The 22612-nt window shown below is 35.2% G+C and overlaps 1 pseudogene; it reads right to left on the bottom strand.

Annotated features, from left to right (window-relative positions):
* Positions 1-14039: 14039 nt before the first annotated feature.
* Positions 14040-19126, bottom strand: LOC122738771 (annotated as a pseudogene).
* Between the last annotated feature and the right edge of the window lie 3486 nt (positions 19127-22612).

Genomic DNA, 22612 nt, shown 5'->3' on the forward strand with positions numbered 1-22612 from the left:
ATGGCCAAATGGAAAAAACAAAAGGTGCATAATGTCACTGAAGAAAACGATGCCTTAAAAAATTCATTTGGCCAAATGGAAAAAAGGTGCATAATCTCACTGAAGAAAACAATGCCTTAAAAATTAAAATTGGACAGTTGGAAGATAAGGAATCCATGAGACAACAGGAATCAGTCAAGCAGAATCAAAAGAATGAAAAAATAGAAGAAAATGTGAAATACCTCATTGGAAAGACAACTGATCTGGAAAACAGATCCAGGAGAGACAATTTGAGAATCATTGGACTGCCTGAAAGCCATGATCAGAAAAAGAATCTAGACACCATATTAGAGGATATTATTAAGGAGAACTGCCCTGATATCATAGAATCAGAGGATAAAATCATCATTGAAAGAATCCACCGATCACCTCCTGAAAGAGACCCCAAAAGGAAAACCCCAAGGAATATTGTAGCCAAATTCCAGAATTATCACATGAAGGAGAAAATACACCAAGCAGTCAGAAAGAAGCAATTTAAATATCATGGAGCCACAGTCAGGATTGCTCAGGACCTGGCAGCTTCAACATTAAAGGACCACAAGGTTTTGAATATGATATTCTGGAAGGCAAAGGAGCTTGAATTGCAGCCACTAATCTATTACCCAGCAAAACTGAGCATTCTCTTTCAAGGGAAAAGATGGACATTTAATGACATTGGGGACTTTCAATCTTTCCTGGTGAAAAGACCAGAACTGAATAGAAAATTTGATCTCAACATACAAGACTCAAGAGAAGTTTAAAAAGTTAAACAGAGGGGGGGAAAAAAGGGAGTCTGTGGGGAGGAGAAGAAAGGGGAGGTGGAATGGGATGAATTATATCATATGAAGAGGTGAAAAAACAACATATTACAATAGAGGGAAAGAAAGGAGGGGTGAACATTGTTTCAACCCTACTCTCATGAGATTTGATTCAAAGAGGGAATAACATATACATTCATTGGGATAAAGAAACTTAGCTCATTCTTTAGGGAAGCAAAAGGGGAAGGGAAAGGGGGGGGCTGATAGAAGGGAGGACAAAAGCAAGGGAGAAAGGGTAAAGAAAAGAGAGGGAGGTGATAAAAAGGGAGGGCAGATTTGGGGGTGGCAGGGGTAAGAAGTAAAATGTTGGTGAGGAGGAATAGGGTGAAAGAAGGGGGAAAATATACAAAGGAGGTAAATAGAATGGAGGGGAATAGACAGTTAGTAATAATAACTGTGAATGTGAATGGGATGAATGCTGCTATAAAACAGAAGCAAATTGCAGAGTGGATTTAAAACCAGAATGCTACAATATGCTATTTACAAGAAACACATTTGAAGGAGAGAGATACACACAGAGTAAAGGCAAAAGGCTGGAGCAGAATATCTTATGCTTCAGCTAAAGTAAAAAAAGCAGGGGTAGCAATCTTTATCTCAGACAAAGCACAGGCAAAAATAGATCTCATTAAAAGAGATAAGGAAGGAAACTACATCTTGCTAAAAGGTACTATAGATAATGAAGTAATATCAATATTAAATATGTATGCGCCAAGTGGTATAGCATCGAAATTCTTAGAGGAGAAGTTAAATGAGTTACAAGGGGAATTAGACAGTAATACTATACTAGTGGGGGATCTGAATCTCCCCCTCTCAGAATTAGATAAATCTAGCCAAAAAAAATAAATAAGAAAGAAGTGAAAGAGGTGAATAGATTACTAGAAAAGTTAGACATGATAGATGTCTGGAGAAAATTGAATGGGGATAGAAAGGAATACAGCATTTTCTCAGCAGTACATGGCACATTTTCAAAAATTGACCATGTATTAGGGCACAAAAACATCATAGTCAAATATAGAAAGGCAGAAATAGTAAATGCATCCTTCTCAGATCATGATGCAATAAAAATTACATGTAAGAAAGAGCCATGGAAAAGGAGAATGAAAATCAATTGGAAACTAAATAATTTCATTCTAAAGAATGAATGGGTCAAACAACAAATCATAGAAACAATAACTATATCCAAGAGAATGACAATAATGAGACAACATACCAAAATCTATGGGATGTAGCCAAAGCAGTGCTTAGGGGAAAATTTATAGCTCTAAATGCTTACATGAATAAAAAAGAGAAAGAGTAGATTAATGAATTGGACATGCAACTTAAAAAGCTAGAAAAAGAACAAATTAGAAAGCCCCAATTAGATACTAAACTAGAGATCCTGAAAATTAAAGGAGAGATTAATAAGATTAAAAGCAAGAAAACTATAGAATTAATCAATAAAACTAAGAGCTGGTTTTATGAAAAAACCAATAAAATAGATAAAATATTGGTTAATTTGATTAAAAAAAAGAAAGAAGAAAACTAAATTGCCAGTATCAAAAATGAAAAGGGTGATGTTACCACCAATGAAGTAGAAATTAAAGCAATAATTAGGAATTATTTTGCCCAACTGTATGCCAATAAATTTGACAATCTAAATGAAATGGATGAATATTTACAAAAATACAAACTGCCTAGGTTAGCTCAAGAGGAAATAAAATCCTTAAATAAACCCATATTAGAAAAAGAAATTGCACAAGCCATTAATGAACTCCCTAAGAAAAAATCCCCAGGGCCAGATGGGTTTACAGGTGAATTTTACCAAACATTTAAAGAACAATTAATTCCAATATTATACAAATTATTTGGAAAAGTAGGTGAAGAAAGAGTTCTACCAAATTCATTTTATGACACAAATATGGTTGTGATACCAAAACCAGGCAAAGCAAAAACAGAGAAAGAAAATTATAGACCAATTTCCCTAATGAATATTGATGCTAAAATCTTAAATAAGATATTAGCAAGGAGATTAACAGCAAGTGATCACCAGGATAAAACACTATGACCAGGTGGAATTTATACCAGGAATGCAGGGCTGGCTCAACATTAGGAAAACTTTCAACATAATCAAACACATCAATAAGAAAACTAATGATTATCTCAATAGATTTAGAGAAAGCTTTTGACAAAATACAGCACCCATTCCTAAAAAAAACACTAGAGATTTTAGGAGTAGGTGGAGCTTTCCTTAAAATAATAAACAGTATCTACCTAAAACCATCAGCAAGCATAATATGCAATGGAGAGAAATTAGAGACCTTCCCAATAATATTAGGGGTGAAACAGGGATGTCCATTATCACCCCTATTATTTAATATTGTACTAGAAATATTAGCTTTAGCAATCAAAGAAGAAAAAGGAATTAAAGGAATTAGAATAGGCAATAGGAGACAAAACTATCACTCTTTGCAGATGATATGATGGTATAGAGAATCCTAGAGAATCAACTCAAAAATTACTTGAAACAATTAACAACTTTAGCAAAGTAGCAGGATATAAAATAAATCCACATTAATCATCAGCATTTTTATACATGACCAACAAAGTCCAGCAGCAAGAGACAGAAAGAGAAATTCCATTTACAGTAATGGTAGATAATATAAAATACTTCGGAGTCTACTTGCCAAGACAAACCCAGGAACTCTATGAACACAACTACCAAACACTCTTCACACAAATAAAATCAGATCTAAATAACTGGAAAGATATCAATTGCTCATGGATATGCAGAGCTAATATAGTAAAAATGACAATTCTACCTAAATTAATATACTTATTCAGTGCCATCCCAATCAGACTACCTAAAAATTATTTTATAGAGCTAGAAAAAATAATAACAAAATTCATCTGGATAAAGAAAAAATCAAGAATATCCAGAGAAATAATGAAAAAAAATCACAGGAAGGTGGGTTAGCAGTACCAAACCTGGAGCTTTACTATAAAGTGGCAGTCATCAAAACTATCTGGTACTGGCTAAAAAATAGAGTGGAGGATCAATGGAATAGGCTAGGCACAGGAAACACAGTAGTAAATGACACTAGTAATGTAGTGTTTGATAAACCCAAAGACTCCAGCTTCTGGGATAGGAATTCAGTATTTGACAAAAACTGCTGGGAAAACTGGAAGATAGTATGGCAGAAATTAGGCATAGACCAAAATCTGACACCTTATACTAAAATAAGGTCAAAATGGATACATGATTTAGACATAAGAGTTGATACCATAGGTAAATTAGTAGAGAAAGGAATAGTCTACCTTTCAGATATTTGGAAAGGAAAACAGGTTATGACCAAACAAGAGATAGAGAATATTATAAAATGCAAAATGGATGATTTTGATTACATTAAATTAAAATTTTTTGTACAAACAGAAGCAATGCATCCAAAATTAGAAGGGAGGCAGAAAGCTGGGAAACAATTTTTGTGGCCAATACTTCTGATGAAGGCCTCATTTTTTAAATATATAGGGAACTAAATCAAATTTATAAGAATCTAAGTCATTCCCCAATTGAGAAATGGTCAAAGGCTATGAACAGGCAGTTTTCTGATGAAGAAACCAAAGCTATCTATTCTTACACGAAAAAATGCTCTAAATCTCTAATGATTAGAGAGATGCAAATTAAAACAACTCTGAGGTACCACCTGACACCTATCAGATTGGCTAAAATGACAAAAAAGGAAAATAATAAATGTTTTGGAACACTAATGCATTGTTGGTGGAGCTGTGAACTGATCCAACCATTCTGGAGAGCAATTTGGAATTATGTCCAAAGGGCAATAAAGCTGTGCATACCCTTTGACCCAGCAATACCACTTTTGGGTCTTTTGCCCAAAGAGATCATGCAAAGGGGAGAGGGACCTATATGTACAAAAATATTTATAGCTGCTCTTTACATGGTGGCAAAGAATTGAAATTTGAGGGGATGCCCATCAATTGGGGAATGGCTGGGCAAGTTGTGGTATATGAATGTAAAGCAATACTATTGTCCTGTAAGAGTGATGAGCAGGAGGAGTTCAGAGAAACCTGGAGAGTCTTGCGTGAATTGATGATGAGTGAGATGACCAGAATCAGAATAACATTGTATATTGTACATTGTATCATCAACATTGTGTGTTGATCTACTGTGATGGACTATATTTTTCTTGCCAATGCAATGGTACAGAAAAGTTCCAGGGAACTCATGATAAAAGAGGATCTCCAAATCCAGGAGAAAAAAAAAGAACTATGGAGTATAGATGCTGAATGAACCATACTATTTCTTTTGTCTTTGGTGCTGTTGTTTTTCTATTCTGAGGTTTTTCATCATTGCTCTGATTTTTCTCTTATTACATGACTAATGAAGAAATCTGCTTAATGTTATTACATATATATAAACCTATATCAGATTACCTGCTGTCTAAGGGAGGGGGGAAGGATGGGAGAGAGGGAGAAAAATCTGAAATTGGAAATCTTGTATAAACAAAAGTTGAGAACTATCTTTACATGTAACGGAAAAAAATGAAATACCAAATTAATTTTTTAAAAGTAACAAAATAAGCTAAAATGTGAGTGAGAAATAGAAAAGAACCCTTACCATAGAAAGCTACTATGGTAACAAGGAAGGTCAAAACACAAAAGAAGATTACAACACTGTCAAAATGCCTACATGAAAAGCCTCAAAGGGCAAGACAAATTGGTTTGAAGACCAAAGAGCATATTTAGAAGAGGTCAAAAAGTATTTTTAAAAGCAGATAAAAGAGGTAGAAGAAAAAATTAAAAAGAAATGACAGAAATGTGAGCTATACTGGAGAATTATGAACAAAAGAGTCAGCAGCTTGGACAAGGAAGAACTAAAATTGACTGAAGAAAAGAATTCCTGAAAAACCGCAAGTGGGCAAATGGAAAAAAATCAACTGAAGAAGACAAGTCCTTAAAAAGTAGAATTGTCCAAATGGAAGAGGAGGTACAAAAGTTTAAGTGAAGAAAACAATTCTGTAAACATTAAATTTCTTCAGGTGGAAGCTAATGATTCTATGGGACATTAAGAATCAGTCAAACAGGGCAGCTAGGTGGCGCAGTGGATAGAGCACCGGCCCTGGAGTCAGGAGTACCTGAGTTCAAGTCCGGCTTCAGACACTTAACACTTACTAGCTGTGTGACCCTGGGCAAGTCACTTAACCCCAATTGCCTCACTAAAAAAAAAAAAAAAAAAAAAAAAAAGAATCAGTCAAACAATATGAAAAGCATGAAAAATAGCAGAAAATGTAAAGCACCTCATTGGAAAACAACTGAACTGGAAAAGAGATCCAGGAGAGATAATTTAAAAATTACTGGACTACCTGAAAGCCATGATAAAAAAGAACTTGGACAGCATCTTTTAAGATATTATTAAGGAAAGCTGCCATGATATCCTAGAACTAGAAAGTAAAATACTCATTGAAAGAATCTGCTGATCACCTTCTGAAAGAGATCTGAAATTAAAACTTCAATGAATATTGTACTCAAGTTCAGGAATTATCAGGTGAAGGAGAAAATACTGCAAACCTCCAGAAAGAAACAATTTAAATATCAAGAAGCCACAGTCAGGATCATACAGAATTTAGCAGCTTCAACATTAAAGGATCTGAAGGCTTGGAACATAATGTTCTGGAAGGTAAGGAATCTTGGATTGCAATCAAAATCATCTACCCAGCAAAATTCAGAATAACCTTTCTTTTTTTGTGGGGCAATGAGGGTTAAGTGACTTGCCCAGTGTCACACAGCTAGTAAGTGTCAAGTGTCTGAGGCCCAATTTGAACTCAGGTCCTCCTGAATCCAGGGCCTGTGCTTTATCCAGTGCGCCACCTAGCTGCCCCAGAATAATCTTTCAAGGGAAAAGATGGAAACTCAGTGAAATAAGGGACTTTCAAACTTTTCTGATGAAGACTAGAGCTAAACAGAAAATTCGATCTTCAAATAGAAGACTCAAGAGAAGCATAAAAAGGTAAAGATGAAAGAAAAAATGTTATTCAATAATGTTAAACTGTTTAAATCCCTACATGGGAAGATGATACTGATAACTCTTGAGACCTGTCTATCTATTAGGGTAGATAGAAAGAGTATACATAGATAGATGGTGTGAATATGTTTTCTTTGATGTGATATAAAAATTAATGGGTGAAAAAAGGATTTTACTTGGAGATGAGGAAAGGGGGAAACAGAATGTGGTAAATAACATCATGTGAAGAGGCACAAAAGATCTATTTCAGCATAGAAAAAAAAGGGAGGTGTGAGCATTGTTTTAACCTCACTCTCATTGGATTTGCTCAAAGAGGGAACAACATACACACTCATTTGCATAAAGAAATTTATCTTACCTTATAGGTAAGTAGGAGGGAAAAGAGGAAAGAAAAGGAGGGGGCACTGATACAAGGGAAGGCAGAAATAGGAGGGAAAAGGTGAAAGAAAACGGCAGGAAGACTAAGAGAGGCAGTGGTCAGGAGCAAAACACTGGTGAGGTGGGAGAGGGTAAAAGGAGAGAGAAAAGTATAAACTAGAGGAAAAATAGGATGAAGGGAAATACAGTTAGTAACCATAACTGAATGCGAATGGAATGAACTCTCCCATAAAATGGAATTGAATAGCAGAGTGGATTAAAAAACAGAATCCTACAATGTTTTGTTTATAAGAAACACATTTAAAGCAGATAGATACACATAGGTTAAAGGTAAAAGGTTGGAGCAGAATATATTGTGCTTCAGCTGAAGTAAGTAAAAAAGCAAGAGTAGCAAACTTTATCTCAGAAAAAGCAAAAACAAAAATAGACCTAAATAAAAGAAATAAGGAAAGAAACTATATCTTGCCAAAAGTTACCATAGACAATGAAGTAATGTAAATACTAAACATATATGCACCAAGTTGTATAGCATCCAAATTCTTAAAGAAGTTAAGTGAGTTATAAGAGGAAATAGACAGCAAAACTATACTAGTGGGGGATCTTAACCTCCCCTTCTTAGAACTAGTTAAATCTAACTACAAAATAGCAAGAAAAAAGTTAAGGAGGTGAAGAGAATTTTAAAAAGTGAAATATGATAGATCTCTGGAGAAAATTGAGTGGTGATAGGAATATACCTATTATCAGTGGTACATGCCATCTACACAAAAATTGAACATGTATTAGGGCATTAAAACCTAACAGCCAAAGGCAGAAATAGTAAATGCATTCTTTGCAGATCATGATGCAATAAAAGTTCCATGTAATAAAGTGCCATTGAAGATGGACCAAAAATTAATTGGAAACTAAACAATCTCACCTTAAAGAATGAGTGAATCAAACAAGAAATCATAGAAGCAATCAGTAATGCCATCAAAGAGAATGAAAACAATGAGACAACATACCAAAACTTATAGGATGCAGCCAAAGCAGTTCTTAGGGGAAATTTTCTATCTCAGAATGTTTACATGAATAAAATAAAGAGGAGATCAATGAATTGGGCATGCAATTGAAAAAGATAGAGAAAGAACAAATTTTAAAATCCCCAATTAAATAACGAATTAGAAATTCTGAAAATAAAAGGAAAGGTGAATAAAATTGAAAGTAAGAAAACTATTGAATTAATAAATAAAACCAAGAGCTGGTTTTATGAAAAAGCATCAATAAAATAGACAAGCCTTTGGTTAAGTTGATTTAAGGAAACAACAACAACAACTTGCCACTACCAAAAATGAAGAGGGTGAATTCACTACCAATGAACAAGAAATTAAAGTAAGAAATAGGAGCTATTTTGCCCAACTGTATGCCAATAAATCTGGCAATCTAAGTGAAATGGATTAATATTTACAAAAATATATGTTGCCCATATTAACAGAAGGGGAAATAAAATATTTTCATAACCCCATTTTAGAAAAAGAAACTGAAAAAGCCATCAATGAACTTACTAAGAAAAAAAAATCTTCAGGACCAGACCAGATGGGTTAACAAGTAAATTCTACCAAACATTCAAAGAAAAATTAATTCCAATACTATGTTAACTATTTGGAAAAGTAGGTGAGGAAGGAGTCCTACCAAATTCCTTTTATGAGACAAATAAAATGCTTATACCTAAACCAGGAAGAGCCAAAACAAAGAGAGAAAATTGTAGACCAATTTCCCTAATAAATATTGATGCAAAAATTTAAATAAAATATTATCAAAGATATTATAGCAATTTCCCATCAGGATAATACGCTGTGGCTAGGTGGAATTTGTACAAGGAATTCAGGGCTGGTTCAATAGTAGGAAAGCTTTATCGACATTACCAGCCACATCAATAACAAAAGTAATCAAAATCATATGATTATCTTAATAGATGCAGAGACATCTTTTGACAAAATATAACATCCATTCTTATTAAAAACACTGGAGATCATAAGAATACATGTAGCTTTCCTTAAAATGACACATAGTATCTATCTAAAACCATCAACAAGCATTATCTGTAATTTGGATAAACTAGAAGCTTTCCCAATAAGATGAGGAGTGAAACAAGCATGTGCATTATCACAGCTATTATTCAATATTGTACTAGCTTTAGCAATAAGAGGAGAAAAAGAAATTGAAGAAATTAGAATAGGCAATGAGGAAACAAAACTATCACTCTTTGCAGAGGATATGATTGTATACTTAGAGAAACCTAGAGAATCAACTAAAAAAGCTACTTTAAACAATTAACCTTAGCAAAGTTGAAGGGTTGAAAATAATCCCACATAGATCATCATCATTTCTACATATTACCAATAAGGCCCAGCAGAAAGACATATGAAGAGAAAGTCCACTTAAAATAACTGTAGACAATGTAGAAAATTTGAGAGTCTACCTGCCATTACAAACCCAGAAAACTGTAAGAACACAATGACAAAACATTTTTCCTTTTTCCCTTTTCCCTTCCTTTTTTAGCATTTTTTAATTTTAATTTTTAATTGTTCTCAATTACATGTAAATATATTTTTTGAGTTACAAATTTTTCTCCCACCCTCCCTTCCCCTTCCTGAGGTCAGCAAGCAATTTGATTTAGGTTCTACATTACAATCATGTTAAACATATTTCCACATTAATCAGAACAAAAGGGAAAAAACACAAGGAAGAATAAATTAACAATAGCAAAAAAGCAACAACAAAAGTGAAAATAGCATGCTTCAGTCTGCATTCAGACTCCACAGTTCTTTTTCTGAATGTGGAGAGCATTTTCCACCATAAATCTCTTGGCATTGTCTTGGATCATTATATTGCTGAGAAGAGTTGTCTATCACAATTGATCATCACAAAATGTTGTTGATACTGTGTACAATGTTCTCTTGATTCTGCTCATTTCACTCAGCATCAATTCATGTATGCCTTTCTAGGTTTTTCTGAAATCCATCTGCTTACCATTTCTTACAGCACAATAGTATTCTATTACATTCATATATCACAACTTGTTTAGCCACTCCCCAATTGATGGACATCTCCTCAATTTCCAATTCTTTGTTACCACAAAAAGAACAGCAATAAATATTTTTGTACACGTAGGTCCTTTTCCTTACAAAACAAAAGGCAGAGCAGAGATCTACCACTGTGAAACATGTAGCCTCACATGGAATGGAAGACACTATCATGGCAGAATTAGGTACTATAGCATATGCAGGAATAACATAATTGTTAATCGCTCTAAGATCTTGTACAAAATGATAAACAGGTTTGCCATCTAGGCCAGGCTTGGGTTTTTTAAATGTCAAAATGGGAGTGTTGCATGGAGAATGATGGCTTGGAACAATAATACCCTGGCTTTTCAAGACCTCAATTATAGGGGTGATTCATTCTATAGCTTCTTTAGACAATGGATACTGTGGAATAGATGGGGGTGGTCCCCCTTTAACTTTAAAGGTAACAGGCATGGCAGATTGTACAGCAACTCCTACATGGCTTGCCAAACTGTAGGGGCCAAATTTAATATATAGAGAGTTAATTGGGTGACTCACTGAAATATTGGGGTCCCGGAAATAATGAGGGACCTCTAGGTTCAAAGTTCCCTCCCCTCTGAACTGCCCTTTTAGATATTTCTCCCAGGCCAATAAGAAAGGAGCCTTACAGCTTTTTTTTCCCCACGAAAAGATCAGATTTTATTACTTGGGAATTAATTAAACAACAAAGGTGAAATTAATAAAAAATCAAAGATAAGGAAATAGGGAAAACAAAAATGCAGATAAATTCTCCTAACTCTAACCTAAGTCTATACAATCCCCAGATCATTTCCAATTAAGCTAATTTAAAGGAATGTAGGGCTATTGTGTTCACTCACCGCACCTGGGACATCTGCTAGTTTCTTGCATCACCAGGAAAACCGAGAGCGGGAGAGTGGGAGCATTCCAGAAGTGACTCCAGCTTCCCCTCAGGGAGTGTTCAGTCTCCCTTCCCCACAAGGGGAGGTCCTTCAAAAAGCTGCCTATTGAGAGGTTTCTCCTTCTGACCTCAGTAGCATACATAACTTCAGGGTGGGCCAGGTGTGGCCCTTCCCAAATGAATCAGCTAAACTCCAATAATTTTTAGCACACTACATTAAAAAGATAGGAAGGCTTGGAATATGATATTCTGGAGGGCATAGGAACTGAGATTACAACCTAGAATCACCTACCCAGTAAAACTGAATATAATCTTTCAGGGGAAAAATGGGAATTCAATGAAAGATAGGATTTTCATGGATTTGTGATGAAAAGACCTGAGCTGAGTAGAAAATTTACTTTCAAATACAAGACCCTAGAGAAGCATAAAAAGGTAAACAGGAAAAAGAAATCATAAGAGATATTGAGGGGTTGAACTCTTTGGATTCCTGCATGAGAGGATGACACTTGTGGCTCATAGGATCTTTCTCATTGTTAGGACAGGTGGATCAAATGTGTTTGGACAGGGGGCACAGGTGTGAGTTGAGTATGAAGAAATGATATCTTTAAAAAGAGTGGAGTTGAGGGGTGAGAGAGGAATACACTGGGGGATAGGGAAGGGGGAGGAGGAATGGGGTAAAGTATCTAACATAAAAGAGGCAAGAAAAATCTTATAGAGTGGAGAGGAAGATGGGGGAGGTGGAGGGGAGTGAGTGAACCTTAGTCTCATCAGAACTGGCTCAAAGAGTAAACAACATATACACTTAATTGGGTAGAGTAATCTATCTAACCCTGAAGGAAAGTAGGAGGGAAAGGGGATAAGGGAGAGGGGTGAAAGAAGGGATGGCATATTGGGGGAGGGGTAGTCAAAAGCAAAATAATTTTGAGGAGAGATAGAGTGAAAGAAGATAGAAATAGAGTAAATATCACGGGGAGGGAATAGTAAGGAGGGAAACACAGCAATAGTAACTATGAAAGAAATTTCAAGCATAGTCAAGAACAATGGAAGATGATGATTAATTGATGATATGATAAAAACTATGGTAATTACTTTGCTGGGCTATTGTGAAGATAATTATTTGTCAGGTATAAGGTACTATATAAATTTTATCTGTTACTGTTGTTGAAATAATCAACCTCATGGGTTTATTTTAAGGAAATCTCTCTTTAACATACTATATGTATGTGTATGTATATATATGTGTATATATATATATATATGTTTAACATAAAAAATGATGAGCGGGATGTTGTCAGAAAAACCTGGAAAGACATACAAGAGCTGATGCAAAATGAAATGGTACTGTATACAAAATAACAGCAATATTAAATGATGATCTGTTGTGAATGACTTGGGTACTTTCAGCAATACAATGATGCAAGACAAGTCTGAAAGAATTATGAAAATTGCAATCCATCTACAGAGAAATAACTGATGGTATATGAGTACAGATTGAAGCATTTTTGCTAGTTCCATTATCTGAAGTTTTGTTTTTGTCTGTTTTCTTTCACTACCTGGATAATGTAGAAATGTTTTGCATGAATACTCATGTATAACTTATATTGAATTGCTGAGTTTTTGGGGGTGAGGCAGGGAGGGAGGGAGGAAGAGAATTTGGAACATGAAGTTGTTTTTTGGGGGGTGGCAATGGGGGTTAAGTGACTTTCCCAGGGTCACATAGCTAGTAAGTATCAAGTGAGGCTGGATTTGAACTCAGGTCCTCCTGAATCCAGGGCAAGTGCTTTATACACTGCATCATCTAGCTGCCACCAGAACATGAAGTTTTAAAAAATTGATGTCTAAATTTGTTTTACATGTAATTTGGGAAAAAATAAAATTCTAAATAAAAACAAATACAGAGGCAGCTAGGTGGCATAGTGGATAGAGCACCAGCCCTGGATTCAGGAGTACCTGAGTTCAGATCCAGCCTAAGACACTTGACACTTACTAGCTGTGTGACCCTGGGCAAGTCACTTAACCCCAACTGCCTCACTAAAAAAAAATACAAAGGAAGAAACAGATAAAATAAAGTTTTACTAATAAGTTAAAATATGGAAGAATGTGGTAAAAATGGTTCCTTAGAAATGTTTACATCTCCAGATGATTTTATAATTGAAAAAAACCTTCCCAAGGATTTAATTGTCAGAGCTATAATTGATCATCTGAAGTGCATGGATAAATAGTTGCCTTCAAGTTTTGCTCCTAAAAAACTAAGGTGGTTTCATAAACCATACTCAATTGAAATAAAAAACATCAGTCATCTGCCATTAAAACTTCAATAAGAATTTTCTGAGTTATCAATTGACACAGGTTTAAAACTTGAATATTGGCTTGGGATTAGGATAGAATTTCCAATAATTTCTGAAATGGCCCTAAACATACTTCTGCCATTTTGTACTTGTTGTTTATGCAAAGTGGTTTTTATGAGCATTGTCAATCATAAAATCAAAATGTTGACCATCTCTGAAAAAATTGAAGATGCTCTATATCCCACATTATCAAATATTTCATCAAGATTTAATTCTTTATGTAAAAATAAAGAAGCACATCTATCTCATTAGTATGAAATTTTGTTTTCATTATTAATAAATGGTAAAATTATATGTATACCTAAGGATTGTTTTAAAATAAGTTTCTTCATGATTTATTATCAGTAAATGTTTGATTTGTATACTTTTTATACATTTATATTCCTGGGATCACGTGAAAATTTCTTGGGTGAAAGGGGTTATGAGTGGAAAAACGTATTTTGTTGTTTTTCGGTTTTTTTGTTATTCCAAATATTTTAATAAGAGTTTTCTTCCAGGCATTTAAAACACCAGTTTGTGAGCATAGAATCCACTGGAGAGAGAAAATACAGAACACAGGTAGCTAGGGAGGTGAGGAATCTTTTTTCATTTGGGGCAGGTTCTGAGAGTCCACTGCTTTCTGCTCAGCCTTGCGCTGCTCTGTAGTCTCATATTTCTCTTTTTCTGTGTCAAAAATCTCTCCTTGGAGTCTAGGTTTACAGAGCTTCTTCTTCTTGAAGTAAACATCAATAAGATGGTTTGGAATTTTCACGCCTGAAAAGTTAACCCTAGTAGAGGTGGCAATGACAAATTTCTGATGGGTTTTTCACAGAGGAACATGGTTGATGGTCAGAGGTCCAGTCACCAGTACCAAGCCACTAGACAGCTGCTTCAGGAAAAACATTTTCTTGCCCCTGTGGCTGCCAGTGAGCATGATCATAACCGGGCCTGGAGTGATGCTAGATCAGAGTCTCCTCATGCACTGGCTGAAGGGCTTTTTGTCATGACTTAGCAGCTTTCTAGGCACATCCTCAGTAGGGTAATACCTAGGCATTTTGCGGATCTTCACCACTCGGTTTCCTCCTTTCTGATCCCTACCAACTGGCTTTGAGATGGTAGCAGGCACCTTCTGTTTCTTTTTCCTTTCAATTCAGGTTTTGGGTGTAGTATACCTTCACTTGTACATGGCCCACCGGGAATACATGGCAGACCTTGAATATCTGCTGATTCCTCTGGCCAGGACTGGCTTGTGCCTTCAATGCTTTCAAGACTTTTTCACTACGTTCTCCGCCACATCTTCATTTTTGGCCTTCTTTTCCTTTTTCCCCCCTTTTTTCTTTCCTTTAGTTCCTTTTGGGGTTTTGTCTGACATATTGAGAGAAGGGAAAGAATGGGTAGAAAAACTTTAAGAATTCCTGGTCTTAACCTAATTTCTGCCTAACAACTTTCTAGTTTTCCAACAGTTTTTGTTAAATAGTGAGTCCTTGTCCCCTATGGTCTTTAGATTAATTGAATGCTATGCTACTGTTTTTGTTTTTATCTATACATTGCTTACCCATTCTATTCCATTGCTCAACCCCTCTATTTTTCAACCAGTATCAAATTGTTTTGATAATCACTGTTGTACAGTATCATTTGAAATCTGGTACTTTTAGTCTTTCTTCCTTACTCTCCCCCACCCTTGAAAATCTTGACCTTTTGTTCTTCCAGATAACTTGCTATTCCTTTTCTTAAAGTTCTATAAAGTAATAGTTTGGTATTTTGAGAGACACAGCACTTAATAATAAAAATGATTTAGGTACTATTGTGACTTTTGTCATGTTGACTCAGCCTACTCATGAGCAATTAATATTTCTCCAATTATTTATGTCTGTTTTTATTTCTATGAAGAGCATTTTTTGTTGTATTCATACAGTTCCTGTGTATTTATTTGTAGTCAGACGTACAAGTATATACATATATATTATTTATTATAATTTTATATGTTATAATTGTTGTTGTTTAGTCTTTTCAGACATGTTCAACTGTTCATTACTCTATTTAGGCTATTCTTGGAAAAGGTACTGGATTGATTTATCATTTCCTTCTCCAGCTCATTTTACAAATGAGGAAACAGCTAAGAAGTGTCTGATGCTATATTTGAACTCAGGTCTTCCTGATTCCAAGCCCTGTGCTCTATTCACTGCACCAACTAGCTGTCCCATATATTATAATATAATGTAATATATAATATTGTAATATATGTAGTTATTTTAAATGGGATTTCTCTATATCTTCTTGCTGGATTTTGTTGGTATTATACAGAAATGCTGATTATTTATGTGGATTTCTTTTCAATCCTATCATATTTATACAGAGCAGAGGAAATAGACTCTATTAACAAAAGGCAGGCAGGAAATCCAGGAACAGAGTAGCTGAAGAGAAATATTGAACAGAGAATGGGGAAAGGGGAATACTGAATACCAGATAAATGAGCACAGCAGGACATGGTAGAAGAGTTGATAAGAAACCATGGGTATTTAAAGAGGGAATCTTATGGGGAAACCATTTGTAATTCTTACACCATGAACTTTTTGGTCCCAGTAATGTAAAATGAAGTGAGACAAAGACACTTTTAAAACAGACTTACATGTATGGAGTATGTTTTGATAATCAGCAAATATTTACTGAAAGAGATTATGTGGTCACTGGTGAAGATATAAATATGAATAAACCGGAATCTCAGAACTGAAGAAGTTCAGTATATGGAATCGTAGAACATAAAACAATTGAAAATAATGTTAGAAAATCCATAAAATGTGAGAATATAATATGGCAGTACTAGAAGGGACCTTAGCAATCACTTCGTCCAATCCCTTCACTTGATAAATGAGAAAAAGGCCAAGAGGGGCAAGTGATTTAATCAAGGTTACCTAAATCCCACTAAGGCAACTGTTGTTTACAGGAAATTTCCACTACATGAAACTACAGGCTCATACAGCTTTCATATCAAGCCTGGTCAATTATCCCTAGAGGAGCTGGTGATGTAGCTTCTTCCAAAGTTGGATAATGCCTTTGTCATCTCTCTCTAGACTTGGCCTGGTTTTCTCTGAATGTACAAGTGATCTATAGAGATACTAAGTACTGCTTGAACATCCCTCCAAAAGGAAGCCCACATCAGATATCCAGTCTCTGGCTCCAGTCCAAGTGCCAGCTCAGTACTGGAAAACTATTGGAGGGAGGCACACACAACTGAGTACCCCTGCAACATATAGACACTCTGGCTTGGAATAGCTGTTTTAAAGGATGTTCATATTATACTTGACAGGCAAGTTAAGTATGAATGCATGGCACTGCCATCCCACAGGATTCCCAATATAAAAAGAGATAACAAGTTTAGTGGAAAGAATGAAGGTCTTGAAATCAGATTCACTTCCAGTTTCACCAATTACTGGATGGATGGCATTGGACAAGTCACTTCACCCCCCCATTCTATCTCCATCCTTCACTCTTGTAACACATGGCCTTCAAATCTATTTAGCTAAGATTGAGACCATCTATTCTGAACTTGTCTTGTTGCTTTCATTCATCAAAACCTCTCTATATTTTCACCAGTTCTCTTCTATAGTGCAATGGGGAAAGAACACTAGATTTGGAGACAGAAGACCTGAGTTTGGACTCTTTCTCTACCATTACTACCTGTGTAACCTTGGACAAGTCTTTTAACTTTTTTGAGTTTCACATTCACTATTGGTAAGATAAGGTTTTTGTTTTTTTAAATAGGCCCTTTAAGATTCCTTCCATCTCTACAAATATGATCCTTTGATCCAAGTTCAGAAGATAAGGTATTCCTACTCCTGGCCAAGGCTAACTCTTGTTTTCATGATCTTAGTCTCCGATTTTTCCATTGGGAGCTTGTCACAATAATCATTCCTACCCTCTTTCTTTCCCATACTCAGTCTCTCTCTACTGGTTCCTTGCTTGTTTCTTACAGATTTACTCAGGTCTCCTTGGTCTTTAAAAACCCTTCAATGAACCCTTCTAAGTCCTCATGATGCATGTTTCATCCTTTTATCTGCTAAGGCCTTAGAAAGAGTTGCCCCAACTCCTCTACCACTCACTCACTTTAAAAAACCTTGTGATCATTTGTTTAAATCTTGGCTCAGGAAATTTAAAAAGTTATTAATTTCACCTCACCTTTAACATTAAATGTTGGAGAAGCTGTGGAAAAATTGGAACACTAATGCATTGTTGGTGGGGCTGTGAACTGATCCAGCCATTCTGGAGAGCAATTTGGAATTATGCCCAAAGGGCTATAAAGCTGTATATATCCTTTGACCCAGAAATACCACTATTAAGTCTTTTCCCCAGAGAGATCATGGAAAAGGGAAAAGGACCCACATGTACAAAAATATTTATAGCTGTTCTTTTTGTGGTGGCAAGGAATTGGAAATTGAGGGTTGCCCATGAACTGGGGAATAGCTGAACAAGTTGTGTTATATGAATGTAATGGAATACTATTGTGCTGTAAGAAACTATGAACAGGAGGAGTTCAGAGAAACCTGGAAGGACTTGCGTGAACTGATGTTGAGTGAAATGAGCAGAACTGGAAGAACATTATACACAGTATCATCAATATTTTGTGTTGATCAACTGTGATAGACTAGATTCTTCTCACCAATACAATGGTACAAGAAAGTTCCAAAGGACTCATGATGGAAAAGGCTCTCCAAATCCAGAAGAAAAAAAAAAGAACTGTGGAATATGGATGCTGATTGAATCATACTATCTATTTCTTTTGTTCTTGGTGCTGTTGTTTTTCTTTTCTGAGGTTTTCCATTTTTGCTCTGATTCTTCTATTAAAACATGACTAATGCAGAAATATGTTTAACGTTATCACATGTACATATATATGTGTATATGTATATATATGTGTGTGTGTGTGTGTGTGTGTGTGTGTGTGTGTGTGTGTCTCCTATATCAGATTACCGGCTGTCTAGGAGAGGGAGAAAAATTTGAAATTGGAAATATTATGTAAACAAATGTTGAAAACTCTCTCTACATGTAACTGGAAGATAATAAAATACTTTTATTAAAAAATATCTAAGTAAAAAAGGTACAAATATGAGTTGTTTTGAAAGTAAAAATGGCAAGATTTGACAACAAAAAATGTTGATAAAATAAATGGGAAATGAACAACATCAATGACAAAAGCATCATTTATAATAATTTCATTCAGAAATTAAACCAATATAAATCATTTGTTACAAGGAGACCAAAATGAATACAGAAAGTGTCATGGAACACAATTTATTTACTTGACAAATGGAGAGATATACCTGTCAAAGGCAACACCAAATTAGTGTATAACTTATTTATAAAGTCTCATGAAGAAAGGTGATGGGTAATTATGAACAATATCATCTCATAAAACAGAGAGAAGCAGTGGAGAATATAGCTAATATTTTACAAAGCTTTTCAAGATATCCAAATAAACAAAGTCATCTCAAGGTTATTCATCCATAACAATCAAAAGAAAACTACAAATAGAAGAAAATTGGAAAAGGTTTAGAAAAATTATTATATTTTTTCCCCTCAATGATACTGGAAATGCCACCATACTTGTACATAATATCAGAGTCTCTTAGGTACTTACAGAGGATATGGAGATGGCATTAATGAGAACAAAGGTAAGAGAAATAGCTAGATTAGATGATATGCAAATCTTTATGGAATTATGAAGGAATTGAGGGTATTCTATATGAGAACAAGCAAACTTGTAAATGCTATTAAACAAGGAACTATATTTTGATCATTCCTCAGTTGAATGAAGGATATATAAAGTATTAAATTCCATTGTATTTTATTGTTTGCTGTTTACTAAAAAGACTCCAAAGGACAAAATAATTGTCTTACCAGCTATTTTACAAAAAGATGTCTCCCACACATCAAGATCATAGCCATAATTATTCGCTGGTTCCTTTGAGCTATCAAGAGGAGGTGAGAAAAGCCTTCAAAGCATTGACAAATATGTCAAAGTTTTGGGTTGATATGTATGAGAATCACACAGGATGGATAGACATAGCTTATTTGCAGTCTGTACTATTGGAGGGAACTCCTAGACTGAAGAAATTATTAATCCATTTTATTTGATTATTTGAGTATTAATCCATTGGTTTATAAGTCTTCTCTACTCTTTAGTACATACTTTAGTTTTTTCTAGGTACTGTATAGTTCTGAGATATTCACATTCATCAATTTTCCCATTTAGAAGATGCTTTAAAATTTTCAAATCTAAGTTCTATGACAAACTGTTCAGTTCTATATTTCTCTTACCCATCAGTTAGATTTATGCAAATAAGAAAATTATAATTGCCTATGGTTATTGTGCTATTATTTATGACTTTTAGCACTTCTGTTAATTTTTCCTCTATGAATTTACATACAATTCCATTTGATGAATGAACATTTAATATTAATACTATTTTATTTTTATGTGCTTTCTATGATATATACCACATCTTTCTTGGTATTATGGATTTTTAATTTTTCTTTTTCTAATAGGCTCTGCATTTGGGGGTATCACTTAATATAAGGTAAATTGTATTCCCAGTTTCTCATTTTTTTCAGTCTTTATTTTTAGTGTATTTCTTTTCTTTTTTTTTTTTTTTGGTGAGGCAATTGGGGTTAAGTGATTTGCCCAGGGTCACACAGCTAGTAAGTGTGTAAAGTGGCTGAGGTTGGATTTGAACTCAGGTCCTCCTGAATCCAGGGCTGGTGTTCTATCCACTGCACCACCTAGCTGCCCCTAGTGTATTTCTTGTATGCAGCAAACTTAGAGTTTTGTTTTTTCCTTATCCATGTTGCCATTCTCTTTAATTTTGTTGGATTTTCTTTTTCAATCCATTCACATTTAAGGTTGCTACGAGTGTTAGGTTTTTGTTTTCCACCATTTATTTATGTTTTATCCATTTCCACATTATATTCAACTTTGCCTCTGGCAATTATGTTTGCTGGCTCTGTTTCTAGTGTTTACTCCTACAGGTTCTCCCCACCCATGTGATTTATGAGTTCCATCTCAACAGGCATGATTTATTTAAATTGTTATTGTCTCCGACTCTCTGTTTCTCTTCTCTGCTTTATCTCTCTGTCACTGTCTCTTACTCTTTCTGTCTTTCTCTGACTCTCTGTGTATCTCTTCCCCCCCTCTCCTAGTATTTCCTCTTCTTTCTTCCTTGAGTTTCTAGCTCAGTTTGAGTCAGACCTGTACTACTTTATTTCTCTTCATTGAATATTCTTCTCCTGATATGGCTAAATAGTCTTCCTTTTGATAATGGTTAAATTTTCCAGAAGCATTTTATTTCATTGCAACATCAAACCTGAGGTTTCTAAGATAGTCCCAATCTAGTAGACTTGTAAAATGTCATTTGTTCAATTTGCATAATTTTGCATTTGAGAGAGATTGTGATCTCTAAATCCAACTACTGAGGTAGAACTGGTCCTTCTATGAAGTCATTTTGTTTGTGTAATAACTATGACAAATGAATTGCTTGAAAATTTTTATATGTCACTTAAAAGACCATTAAGAACTGTGTTATATGGACTCTGTTGTAGATTTTTAGAACAAAGCTTTGTGGAGTCACTAGAAAGGATAGTTGCTTGAATCTCCCCAGGTCTCTAGAAATATTTCTACAATTGGAGAAATGGAGAAATATGCCAAACACACTACAACTGATTTGCTGCATCAATTTAAAGGGAAAGGTAATTTCCATTTATATTTTGTACCTGTGAACTCTAGTTATCTCCTACTTCTAGTGAGGTTTCCAGGCAGAATGAGCCTGAGTGTAGGTACCAAGAGCCTGATTTTGACTGATATGACTACTCACATATGGCAGCTAGAGGACATATATTGACCTATAGGAGCCTCTGTCCTCATCTTTTGTTTTGCACACCTTTTTCTGAGCATAGGTAATAGAACAGTGTTCCTGGGTTTGATATTATTAGCCTTCATGGAAATTGAGTATTTGAGATCAAGGGATCCTGGATCCCCTCTTGAAACTGCCTGGCAGCAGCAAGTGATTTTTTTCTTTGCAGAGGATGAATATTAGCAGTAGAAGGAGCCCACACTCTGGCTTAGGGTACAAAGTAGGCACAAGGAGCTAGAGGGGCTCTAAGATATTTGGTTAATGGAACAGAATAGGAACTTTACTCAACTGAACGGTTTTCAATGTCAGTCATTCTTAAATATTCTGCTGTGGCTAGGTAAATTTATTTTAATATGCTGTGAAATGACTTATAAGTGACTCATTTTGTCCCAATATCAAACCTAAACTGCCAAGGGAGCTAACCCAAGCCCAGATCACTACTATGAGCCTGTTGTAGCACATGTCCCTGGAGCCACAATGTTACCTATTTTGCTACCCCTGGAACCTTAATGCTGACTCCTTGTGCTATGGTTGAGTAGTAAACCTCTGTGCCAGACTTGAATCCTGACCTCCTGTGCCAATGACCTCCTTAGTCAATCCTCACTCCTTGTGCCTACTTTGTACCCTGGTAATAAAGAAGTAACATTAACTGTCAGACATTAACCTTAGTCCCCTATGCCAACCAAGTCTCAAGGAATGTCTCAATATGGTTTAGAGAAAAATAGCTGGAAATTGAGCCAACGTCCATTAATTAGGGAATGGCTGAGAAAGTTGTTGTATGTGATTTGGGATGGAATACTATCATGCTATAAAAAATGATGAGCTGATGCAAACTGAAATGAGCAGAACCAGAACAATGTACATAGTAATAACAATATTGTATGATGATCTACTGTGAATAACTTTATTCTCAGGAATACATTGATCCAAGCCAATTCTGAAGAACTTATGATGAAAGGTACTGTCCACTTCCAGATAAAGAACTGATGAAGTCTGAATGCAGATAGAAGATATTTTTTGTTTATTTTTCTTGGATTTTAAAAATGTGTTTTCTTTCATAGCATGACTTACATAGAGCTGTGTTTTGCATAACTATACATGTGTAATCTATGTCAAATTTCTTGCCTTCTCAATGGGGGTAGGGTGGAGAGGGAGAGAGAGAATTTGGAACTTAAATTTGAAAAAAAGAAT

The sequence above is a fragment of the Dromiciops gliroides genome, chromosome 2 (genome assembly GCF_019393635.1).
Source record: "Dromiciops gliroides isolate mDroGli1 chromosome 2, mDroGli1.pri, whole genome shotgun sequence".
NCBI lineage: Eukaryota > Metazoa > Chordata > Mammalia > Microbiotheria > Microbiotheriidae > Dromiciops > Dromiciops gliroides.